Source organism: Canis aureus, chromosome 4 (assembly GCF_053574225.1).
Source record: "Canis aureus isolate CA01 chromosome 4, VMU_Caureus_v.1.0, whole genome shotgun sequence".
Classification (NCBI taxonomy): Eukaryota; Metazoa; Chordata; class Mammalia; order Carnivora; family Canidae; genus Canis; species Canis aureus.
The window spans coordinates 88,185,947-88,198,050 of NC_135614.1; the positions used below are offsets into that span (position 1 = coordinate 88,185,947).

The following is a 12,104-nucleotide window of genomic DNA, read 5'->3' on the forward strand; positions in this document are numbered from 1 at the left end:
ATATGTCTTTTATTTTTTATTTTTTTCTTATGTTTAAATTTTTAAATGTTTAATGTTAAGAACACCTTTATTCAGAATACTAATTTAAGTTCCTGACTTCATTCAAGATGCACCAATTCCCTTGATTCTAAGTAGCATAACACATGAGCCCCTTAGCTCCCAAGACAATCCAAACTTATAAACTATGTTCCATCTGATCTCTGCAATGTCAAGGCTGGTGCCTCACTCTGATATCAGAGTAGAAAAAGGAAATACTTAAATACCATGAATGTCCTGTTGATCTGTGCTGCTATAATTTTAATGAGAACCCAGAAAGCATAAGCACTTATGCCTTATTTTTTAGCAAATATTTCTGCTTCGTTCACCATTATATTAACCAAGCAGACACTTAGTAAATAATGCTTTATACAGTGCAAACATCCTTTATACTCTATCACTTTAAACACAGCAAAACTTTCCCCAAAGTTTATTTTTTCCCCAAAGTTTAAAGAAACAGTATCTAGGCATTTGACTCTAAAATTTGAACTTTAAAAATGAATAAAGTAAAATTTTCAAATTATAAAAGCATATTCTGTGAAAATAAAATGTCTTCTTCTCTTCATTCAATCTTAGGACAGCTTTTCAAAGGTATGAGTTGTTAATATTTTCAAGCATATGTCTTTTATACGTAAGCTTAGTTGGTTACTTTATGAAGAAAATATTTTAATCCTACAAAGCATCAACTTTGACACTAGGGCTATCCATGCTGCTTTAGGTGCTTTTTGTCACAAACTACATAAAATAATTCCACACTAAAGGCGAAAATATTTTAAATATTTTGAGGAGTTCAATAGAAGAAATGACAAAGTAAAGAATATATGAATCATTCAAGCTGTTCAATACTACTTTAGCATCAGCAGCCCCCCCCCAAAGTGATAAGTTATGGCAGCAGCAGATACATTTTGATAGATAATTAAATTTAATATGATGTAAGTACTTACATATTGATCCAAGACTGAATATTTTCTATTGCCAGGTCAATAAGTACATACATCCCATAGGCCAAAAATGGCCAGTGCCAAGAATGAGCAATGTAGCAAAAGGGATAACTATTATATGAGATCAGATAAGTACTGTATAATATCTGAATAGCTTAGAGTGCTATTTAAAAACCAGTGAGAGAAGGCGTGAAGGGGCTCTCTGGAGAGTTCACCATATGCCTGTGGATTTATACTGTCTTGACTATGTTTATGAGTAGACCATATTAGTGACCATATTCTAACCATAGTGTAGAATCAAATATGTTCTCCCAACTAAAATATTAGTGGTCATATCTTTCAATCTCACTTACAACGTGGTTCTAACAAAAAGGTACACGAGCCAGCAAGTTTCTACCCTAAAATGACTCTAATACACCTTTCTGTCACCAAATACTCACCAGTAGAGAGTACTTTCCTACCAACAAACTAAGTTATTTACTCTTCCTCAAACACACTTTCTGATCCTTGTCCTTTGAGTCTTATTGCCCCTTCCTACCTGGTACTGCAACTCTCCACCCTGCCTTCACCTCCACCAGCACTTTTCATACCCATCTGATCGACTGGTTCCTTCCAGACCACTTCACTCCAGAGTCACGTCTCCCGCCCCTGGATTTCTCTGATGCCCATGCTGTGTGCTTCTTGTCTGAGAACCAATGAGAACGTCTTTCTGTCTTACATTTTCTAAGTCATCACATATGATTCATCTTGCTTTGAATCCTTTCAGAGAAGACTTTGAAGTTTCTTTGCGAGCCCCACAATGTCTTACCACTGAAGACAAGACAGCAGTGCTCACCTGTTGCTTGATTATTTATTTATTTGTTTATTTATTTATTTATACAAGAAGGAATAAGGAAGAGAGACCTGAAAAATAAAAGCCAACTTCTACTAAGTGTTCACTATCTGCCAAGTTCTTACTCTTCGTGCTGCCATTTGCATATCATTCGATCTTCTTCATACCCTGTGATATCCTGTATCTCTGGAACTGTCCTCATTTTGCAAAAGAAGTCATGTTCCCTAAAGAAAACTTGCTCCTCTGCACCACTGAGCTCTCCCCCAGCCCATTCGCCCTCAGGGTTGACTTCAGCCTTGCCCGGGGCTTCTGTTGAATGTTAGCAGTTCTGTTCTACCTGAAAATCTGGTTCAACTAAAAATGGTCTTATCAGCTGGGTTTCTAAGCCATGGGGCAAATACAAGTAGCCTGCCCTATCTGTTCCCATTTAAAGATTTGTGGTAAAAAAAAAAACAGTAAAAATATCAGTATCAACAATAGGAAGGCAAACAATTTCAACTTTTAAGAGAATAAAATATTAGAATATACATGATATTTAGCATAAGGCAATATATTTGACAACTAAAACCAATTTTCAGGATAACCTCAACTTAAAAAAACAAAAGAAGAAAATATGTATTTGATTGGCGAATAAATACCTGTGTGTTTCCTGCAATAACTGGTTCAAACTCCAACGCAACTGCAAGTTCCGTTCATCGTGCTTCAGCCTGCAGCCTAAAAATGCACCCAAGGAACTTAAACTATTCTGAAAAAGCATAGTCGTAATCATTAACCGTTTCCATCTTAAGGCAAAGTTATTCTAGGCTCTAGAAAGCCACACAAGAAACCAAAACTCAACTGTAGTCATAAATATATGGCTACAGGAAGAGCCTCTAAAAACTAAACTGACTTAAATGAATCGCTCTCTCCAGCTCTCCTTTAGGGGATATCCTAGGACATTCATAACTTATAAGAAAATTAATTATGGAACAATGCATCCAGGAGTTTCCCAATATTCACATAAAAAATTAACATCAATAATGATAGTGTTTCTTTCTACAGTACCTGCCCCTGGCTGTCCCAGTTAATTAAAGCTTACACAGTGGCTTTAGCCGTAGGCAATCCTTTGAATCACACACCCTACCCATGTCCTCTGTGCCCAGAGATGTTGTGCTGACAGTTTTATTTCCCCGATGAACCGAAGTGATTGAACCGAAGAATGGAAAACCAGCAGTCTTCACCGGGTCATTTTCCCCTATGGTTTCTCCTTTGGTGAAGAGGTAACTACTATCTCTGGCTGCCTCAAAAGAAATTAAGAATCAGTAAGAGGTCAGTGCTTGACAGGAATATGTGCTGAAGTGACAACTCAAAAAAGAGGTTTTGAGAAATAATTTCTGAGCCAAAATGTGTTTATGCCTAAATGATGCATTAGGTCATTGCAATTTCATAGATGGTTTAACTGATTGCAAAGCTGCATAAGGAGGGAAGGAAGGAAGGAAAGAAGGAAGGAAGGAAGGGCCACAAAGCAAAAATCGGTGATGACTCAAATTTGCAGACTGTTCTTACGCCGTTGTAGACAGCACATCAGGGCAGCAGGTCTCTGAAGCCAGGTCAATCTTTAAAATTGAAGAGAAAGGCAGAAAAGATCATGTCTGCAGTAGAACCTAAAAATTAAAAAGGGAGTTAAGGGCAGCCCGGGTGACTCAGCGGTTTAGCGCCGCCTTCAGCCCACAGCCTGATCCTGAGGACCCGGGATCGAGTCCCATGTTGGGCTCCCTGCGAGGAGCCTGCTTCTCCCTCTGCCTGTGTCTCTGCCTCTCTCTCTCTCTCTCTCTCTCTGTGTGTGTGTCTCACGAATGAATAAATAAAATATTTTTTAAAATAAATAAAAATAAAAAAATAAAAAGGGAGTTAAAGGGGAAAAATGGATCAACCACACACCTCAGAGGAACAGAGGTAGAGATGCTGTGTAGATCTAGCAGCAATGAGGCTAGAATGATTTCCGTTTCTATTTGAGAGAATGAAACAATAGCCAAGGTAAACTGAGCCATGATGGCTTCAGCTACATCATTCCCAAGCCCTGTAAACTGACTTGTCACTTTGACTGTTCAGCTGTTACCGGGCTTCTTCAGTTAAAGCTGGGCAGTACCTGAAGTAGCCATCAGTACTATCTTGCCAACATCCAGATAGCGTGCTTCGTGGTACCACTTGGTTTGGGTGAGTCATGTGACCAGCTCTAGCCAGTGAGTTGCTGGAAGTCTTGTAGCTGCCAGCATGGCACCGCCAAGGCTCTCACATTCGTACCACAAGCAGCAAAGCTCCATCGGTCTGGATTGCAAAGTGCGATCAGGGATGATGCAGAGCAGAGCCTCTATAGACCCACGGGAGACACGTAGTGTGAGCAAGAAATAACCCTTCGTTGTTGTAAGGCGTAGCAAAGCCCAGCCCCACAGGACCTCAAAGAGTAGTTCCCAACCAGCAGCAACAGCATCACCTGGGACCCTGTGAGCAATGCAGATTCTCAACCCCCTCCCCAAGACTTATGCCTTGGGGACTCAGGGGCTTGGGCTCAGTCTCTGCCTTTTAACCAGCTCTCTGGGTTATGCTGATGCTCCCTGAAGTTGGGCCGCCAAGACCTACCAACCCATCCTTCTGCCCACAGAGACCCAAGACCCTCCTCCCAGGTGGCAGATTATGAAGAAAGCAAGACTTAGTCTGATTTCTGACAAATGTGGCAACATTTACTAGTGAGCAGGTGCCAAGCAGTCAGGAAGGAGATCTATCCTTATAGCTTAGGAAAGTCCCCTACCTGTTCTTGGAACCTCTGACAAGCACCTGACATGAAATTTTCACTCTCGGGCCAGTAAAGTGATATTTTGCAGACTATACCATCCAGATCCTACTGGGATGTCAGCATCGACCTGAAGCAGGACAGGGCAGCACTAAGATGGCTCTAGACTTTGAGCTCTACACAGACCCTGGCAGCCCACTGGGCTTGCCGGGTCCTGGGCCCTATTCACCAAAGGCATAGAGATCCAGCCAAGGGTTCACTTAATCTTGAAGACAACACATTGCACCAATGAAGTTACTTCCTGCATCCAGATTTTTCCGAGATTGGAACTAATAAGTAAAACAGCTGGTTCCTCATTATGATATTCCACAGGCTAAGTATTCACCCTCAAATGTGGATTCTGATCCAGGCATTTTAACTGTGGTGATCAGAGTTAATTTTACACAGTTTTGTCACATTTTTTATACACTAGAAAACATAATTACAGCAGCAAGTTCTAGATTCCATGAGGTCTATCGAAAGAAGAATCAGTGAGGCTGAGTTTGTCAGGGTATCAAACTCAAGTACTATCCAAAAAAAAACATCTAACAGCCAGTACTGCCTACCTGGGTAGACATAGTCAGAGTACAAAGGCACTTTATCAGGCTTCTGTAGTTTCTTGGCAATGACCAAGGTATAATCATATGCTCACCAAGCAAGCTTCTATTATTTATTTAGTCTCCTCGCTTGACCAATGCTGGGCAGTAGAGACAGTCTGAAGTAATGGGTAATTCCAGTTATCCTACTAGACATATTAAAACCCTAAATCATAAATTGCCGTTCTAGTTTTTGAATCAACATATTGCAGGTTTAGTTAGTGCAGTAGGATCCGTAATGCTCCCTTCCTCTCACCGAAAACACCCCTGCCCTAACCCCCAGGATGTGTGACTATGTCCCCATACATGGCAAAAGAGATGTTGCAGGTGTGGTTAAGTTAAGGGCCTTGAGACAGGGAGAGCATCCTCGTTTGTCTGGTGGGGTCAGGGCAATCACGATGGTCCTTATAAAAGGGAGCTGGGAGGACCAGGGTCAGAGAAGGAGAGGTGATGATGCAAGCAGAGGTCAGATGGTCAGAAAGGACTGAAGGTATCGCAAGGCTGGCTCTGGAGATGGAGAAGGGGATCGGGAGGCAAAGAAGGTCAGCAGCCTCTGGAAGCTGAAACAGACTGGGGGGACGGATCCTCCCCGAGAGGCTCTAGAAGAGCCAGCCCTCCAGACACCTTGACTTTAGCCCAGTGAGACTGATTTTGGACTTTTGAACCCTTCAGACTGTAAGCTAATAAAGTTGTATATTTTGTGAGCCACTAAGTTGGTGGCGATTTGTTACAGCAACAGTGAGAACGAATACAGTCAGTGTGATTTATTGTACAGCCGGATCACCTCGGGGCGAGCTAAAAAATTAGAATTCTGAAAGATGAAAACTGATTTATGGACCTGTAACGAATCTCTGTGATGCTTATCTTCTCTCCCCGCCCCCCCACCTCACCATGATCATCTTCACAGCCTGAAAACAACAGAATGTTGGATTCCTTCTAGAATTCTACTCCTTAGTTGGAGCACTCAGGTACAATGAAAGAACACATCATTTACACAGAGAAATTACCTATTAAAGAAAAAAGGCCACTCTCGGACCAATAAAATGATCTTAAAAACTAACCAATTCGGATATGACACATTCCATTTGGTGGATTTCCTCTCTTTGACCCCAAGGAGAGCGTCTCTGTACATAATCATTCCTGGGTAACATTTCACCAGCTCAGTGATCTACTTGTCCGGCCCATTGTAAGATCTGAAGGCCCAGATCTGAGAAGGGTGTGACTAGTGGACAGCTACAAGAGATCTAATATTAGCGGAAAAAAGTGACAGGTCACACACAACCTGACAACATGAATGAGATATAAAGAGCCTTAAAAAAAAAAAAAAAAACAGACCGCAGAATTTAGGAAGGAAAAAACAAAAGGCAGCTGCCTGGGGCCATTTAGTGAAGGATCAACTATATTTAGACACCTCAGCAGAAGCCCTCGGCATAGAAATGCACTGAATCATATGCAATATCTGGATTTCTTATGATTTGCCTAAGTAATCAGTATGGCATTCCATTGTGGCTTTTATAAAATGCTTTAATAAGGCAGAGAAGCATGTTTCTGTAGTTGTAAAGATAATTAAGTGTATGTTTTAATGCTTCTCAGGGAAATATCCCTTAATAACTCACTTAAAAGGAAGCCTCTCATTCCACAACTATGCCAAATAAATGAAGTGTTAAAATATTATTAGATTAAACCCATGCTAATTAGTAATACTGAGGAATCAGAAGTCCTTTTACTCACACTGCCTTAAAAAAAAAAAAAAAAACCACTCTAGGGTTACAAATATTGAGGAAATCCTGACACCCAAGGGAAGAACCTCCTCAATTTACCATGTCCTTTGTGGTATTGCCAATAGCCCCACAGGAGGGGATTTGAAAGAGCAACATCATAGGCAAGGTTCTACTCATCCTAGAATTTGGAGAATCTACCTGGCAAGCTCCACAAATGAGGTCCAATCCTGCCCAAGAAAAAGGGAAAATAAATGTAATGAAAGACATCTCTCTCATCAGTTCTCATTTCTGGAGGCACTCAAAGCTCGGAGCATAAGGACAAGTCGTCAAGATAGCATGCCGACGTCAGGCATCATTTCAAGTCGAGTTTTAAAAAGTCACTTGAAAACTTTGAGCCGAAAGGGTAACTTCCTTTTCCAAATGAAGGTTAAGCCAGTGTATATAGCCCTAGAGGTTTGCAGATGACTTAAGCCCTTTGAAAGGAGAAGATAAAGTCATAGTTTCGGCACTTACAGATCTCTACCACTCCCAGCCCTGAGTTTCATTGGGTGAAGATTAAGTCCATGGATTAGTTGGGCAACCATCACTTGGCATATCATAGAAACTGGTGTGTTAGGTAAGTGCCTCCCCCTCCCCCGAGGAAGGACTTTATTGGAAGAAGGGGCTGGGTAACTAAAGGACACAGGCATCAGAGTGACAAGACCCGTCAGATCACATGTGGATGGCTCCACAGCTTGGAGCCACACCATCCAGTCTCTCACCTCTCATCAGGCCCCAGACACTATCTCCCTGAGCACCTGCAGTAACCCTGAAGCTAAGAAAAATGCTATGTGGCTCCCAAGCTTCAAATTCAGAAGAGAATAGGAGTTAAAATCCGATATCCACTTTGCAGGTATATGGGGATTTTATTACATCCTTGCTACTCAGGCCTACTGACTCTTCATCAAGACGTCCTTCCCCAATGTGATGTTATAGGGCCCCGTGTACATCAATGCATTTGGCAGGCTATGCCATCTTTTGGGGCTCCTCCATGAAACCAAAGCTCTGGTCATAGAGACTACACAAGTGAATTCGCTCCATGTAGCCCTTGTCCTCAAGGAACAGAGAAATTGAAAAAGAGAGAGGAAATTACAATAAAATGTGGACTGTGCTCTGACAAGAGCAAAATGGGGTCCTATGAAAGGTTTTGGGGGGTGGTATGGAATTGAGCTGGAGGGATTAGTGGGAGTTAGCTGAAGGTGGAGGTGGAGGCTGGGAAATCTTGCAGGACAATGAAATGACAGGAGCAAAGAGCTAGTGGTGAGAATGGGAGCTGGCAGCAGGGAACCAGAGTCCCATCAGTTGCCCTCGCAAGTGGCAGTGGAGCCTTGCAAGCTGACCTAAAGAGTAACCAGAGATCTGGGAGGGGCTCCAAGTGTCCCAGGGTCATCAGCAAGGCCACAGGCAGAAAGACCCCCTGTGGTTGCAATAAAATGGGTGTAGAAAGCCCCTGAAAAGAAAACTTACTGGAAGCCTGTGGAATCTCTCGGAAAAGATCCTCATAGCATCAGCTAGAGAAATGCACTCTGAGTAGCATGATGACTTCTCCAGAATTAGGCTCAGTGGTGGAGGGTCTGGTGTGCACCTACGGGGCGGGGAGGCGGGGGGAGGAGGGTCAACCTAGTGATAAATGAACTTCCTTTGCGCAGTGATTATTTTTAATTAACATAGATGTCTTTGTAAAGGAGGGCTTCCCCCCTTACCACTCCCTATTTCCTTAAAGTCTCCCCAAGTTATGCATTTACATTACCAGCGCGGTGACTATAGACATTTGGGTTTGTGAACCAATAAGATAAAATATAGAACTTTTTTTTACATTTAATATATGAAATTATCATCACCCTTTTGGGCATTTGGGACACCAGTATGCAAATGACCTTATGATGTACCAGGCAAGTATTTGGGATCCAAAGTATAAAATGTTATCCCTATCCCCATGGAGGATTCCTGTGTTGAAGAAGGTATAAAAAGATAACCAGCAAATCATTTGAATAGACATTTCACCAAAGAAGGTATACGTGGAAAACAGGCTCATTATTAGTCATTAGGGAAAAGCAAATGAAAACCACAATGAAATACTAGCCGCATCCCCTGAAATTACTATGACTAAAAAGACAATAGCAAGTATTAAAGAGGAGGATGTGGAAAAACTGGAACCCTGACACATTGCTAGTGGGATGTGACATGGCTCTGCCATTTTGGAAACCAGTTTGGCTGCTTCTTAAAAAGTTAGGCATCAAGTCACCATATGACCCAGCAACTAGGTCTTAGGAAATTATCTTGTCAAGAGAAATAAAAACATATATTCACATGAATGTCCATTAGCAGTATTAGTCACAATAATCAAGATAGTGGAGACAGTCCAAATGACCGTTAGCTGGTAAATGGATAAACAAAGTGTGGGATATCCACACTCTGCAACATGACGTTGTAATACGTACTGCAACATGGATGAACCTCAGAAACACGTACTAAGTGAAAGAAGCCAGTCACAGAAGACCACATACTGTATGATGCCATTTATATCCAAAATCTAGAAAAGACAAATCGATAGAGAAAGATCACTGGTTGCTTGGGATTGGGGTTAGGAAGAGAGATCATCATTTTGGCATGATGAAGATGTTCCAAAGTTGGATTGTGCTGATGGTCACACAACTCTGTAAATTTGCTAAAAATTATTTGATTGTACACCCAAAATGAGTGAATTTTATGGAAAATCAGTTATACCTCGATAAAGCTGTTTTTAAGCACATAATTGAATGTTGTGAAACGGGGAATCCCTGGGTGGCTCAGCGGTTTGGTGCCTGCCTTTGGCCCAGTGCGCGATCCCGGAGTCTCAGGATCGAGTCCCACGTCGGGCTCCTGGCATGGAGCCTGCTTCTCCCTCTGCCTGTGTCTCTGCCTCTCTCTCCTCTCTCTATGACTATCATGAATAAATAATAAAAAAAAATTTTTAAAAAAGAATGTTGTGAAACGTAGTAAATGTCAAATCAATGGTCTAAAAAAATGGCCACCAAACTTTTAATCTCATAATATCATGCACCCTAGTCATTAAAACTATGTTCTTCCTCAGTATACATGCGATTTATTTCTATGCAAATAATAAAATGCACTAATATAATAATATACCGTGCAGAGCATACAATATAGCCCAAAAGCAAAACTGAAAGGAGATTAAAATACATACATAGGTAATATTTCAATACAAAATTATTGATTTTATCACACAGTTTTTAAGAATAAAGGGATCTGGGGTTTAGAATTAGCGAACAAAATGAATTCCAGGGCAACAAACATGTGAATGTGGAAAGCTGCCAAAATCGACTAGGGATTCTGTTATGGACAAGACCACCCATGCATAATAAACCCTCAGAATATTCATCAATTTGAAAATCAAATCCAAAGTGATGCTGTGTTTGCACGGTGAACAATGGAACATCCATCAAAATAAACCCAGCAGTTCTGAGGATGGGAAACACTCAGGAGCACAGGCCTGCAGACACTGTTAACAATAAATGTCAGAGAGGACAGTGTGGAAGGAGAGGGCAGAAAGAGAAAAGCTGAAGAACGGATCTACCTGAAACAGAAGTTCCTACACGGTGTGAACTTTGGCTTCCAGGTAAGATGGATTGGGTCACATCCCTCTTTTGCGACCAAGGAGTTACTCAGGAAGATTGTGCTGGTATGTGTGGAGTTAGAAACAGCCATTAAATCTTGAAATAGGTTTGTTACTTCCATACGTCCATTGGTGTTTATCCTTAACCTCGTTCTCTGTGGTCTCACATTATAAAAATAATGATTTCCACCGACTTGGAGGTTTGCAATGTGATCCTTGCAGCGAGCTACAAGCGATCAACGAATGTAACCAAGATCGAAGGTTCCTAGTGGTTGTAAAGAGACAGATAAAGTTGAATAAGGAACTTAGGGCCCGATCCTAAAGGACCTTACAGCAAAATTTCAACGTTCGGGCTTTTTCTACGGAGCCACCGCGGAGGCCATTAAGTATTTCCGAGCACAGGGGAATCTAAACTGCATGGCTTTCGGAAGGATTAACAGACTGTCACACACAGGGTGGACAGGTGTGGGGAGAGGTGGGAGCCGGTATTCTAACTGGTCAAAATTCTAACAATACAGAACCAGTGTTCTAACTGGTTAAAATTCTAACAATCCCAGTGCAGGCTGGGATTGAGGGTCTAGACCAAGATAGTAGCAACGAGAAGAGAAGAGAGAAAATAGTACAAAGTGAAGAATGTCTACATGGTTGACAGTGATGTAGGAGTTTATAAATCTTGGTGCCAAAAACTCTCCAACACCAGGCCAGAGGGCAAGTTCAACTAAAGTGCACAAAAATAATCTACAAGCTAATGCTCCATGGGGCTTCTCCGGGCTGTATGGCCTGAGACACTGGAACGGGCCCAAGACCAGGAGCCACTCCATCATTTTGAGTCCAAACAGTAGGTGCCTCTCCCGTCCTGTTCATTGCTTCTCGACAGAACTCTTAAAGAAGCAGAGGAAAGTCCGGAAGGACGTATCATCAATTCTTTTTTATATAGTAGATAAAAATCATCTTACTTCAAAAAGGGGAACTTCCTCTCCAGGCATATTAGAGGAATTTTATAAGGGGGAGTCAAGTAAGAATTAAAAGACCCATAAAATCCTTATCCAGTGATTTGAAGTTGAGTGTGTTACAGTTTTCGATTGTCTTCAGCCACCCTGGGAGGAACAAGGCAAGGTTACCTTCAGGAGCCTGATATCTACATATTCTTTATGTGCCAACTGAACAAAAAAGACACAACAACCCCTCCATCTTCAAAAGAAGAGAGCTCATTGCTCATCCATGTATCCTACTGTCACTGTGGAATTACTCTGGAGGAAATGTAATAGGAGGCCTGTCCTAATATTTCATTTTCTTCCTCGTATACATAAACAAGTCAGAGGTTTGGATTTTATTAGTGAATTAAACTGAAAAAAAAAAAGATAATGTTTTCTATACTACCTGATAATAAAATTCAAAATTTTAAGATAACATTATCTACCAGATTTTTACTAACATCTTTGGATTTTTCAGATTGGTTAATGGTGATGGTCACTCAGTCGAATTGTAGACTTTGGCTTCCTTCATCTGAGTCA

At 41.4% G+C, this 12,104-nt stretch overlaps 1 long non-coding RNA gene across 3 annotated transcripts in view; it reads right to left on the reverse strand.

Annotated features, from left to right (window-relative positions):
- LOC144313075 (uncharacterized) overlaps positions 1–11,074 on the reverse strand; it is a 33,043-nt gene extending 21,969 nt beyond the window's left edge. For 2 of the 3 annotated variants that reach the window (XR_013378803.1, XR_013378805.1), the window contains exons 1-2: positions 10,552–11,074; positions 2,448–3,452 (exon numbers count right to left, since the gene is read on the reverse strand). This is a non-coding gene — a long non-coding RNA (uncharacterized LOC144313075). The remainder of the gene's footprint in view (positions 1–2,447; positions 3,453–10,551) is intronic. The other variant, XR_013378804.1, reaches the window with a different exon arrangement.
- Between the last annotated feature and the right edge of the window lie 1,030 nt (positions 11,075–12,104).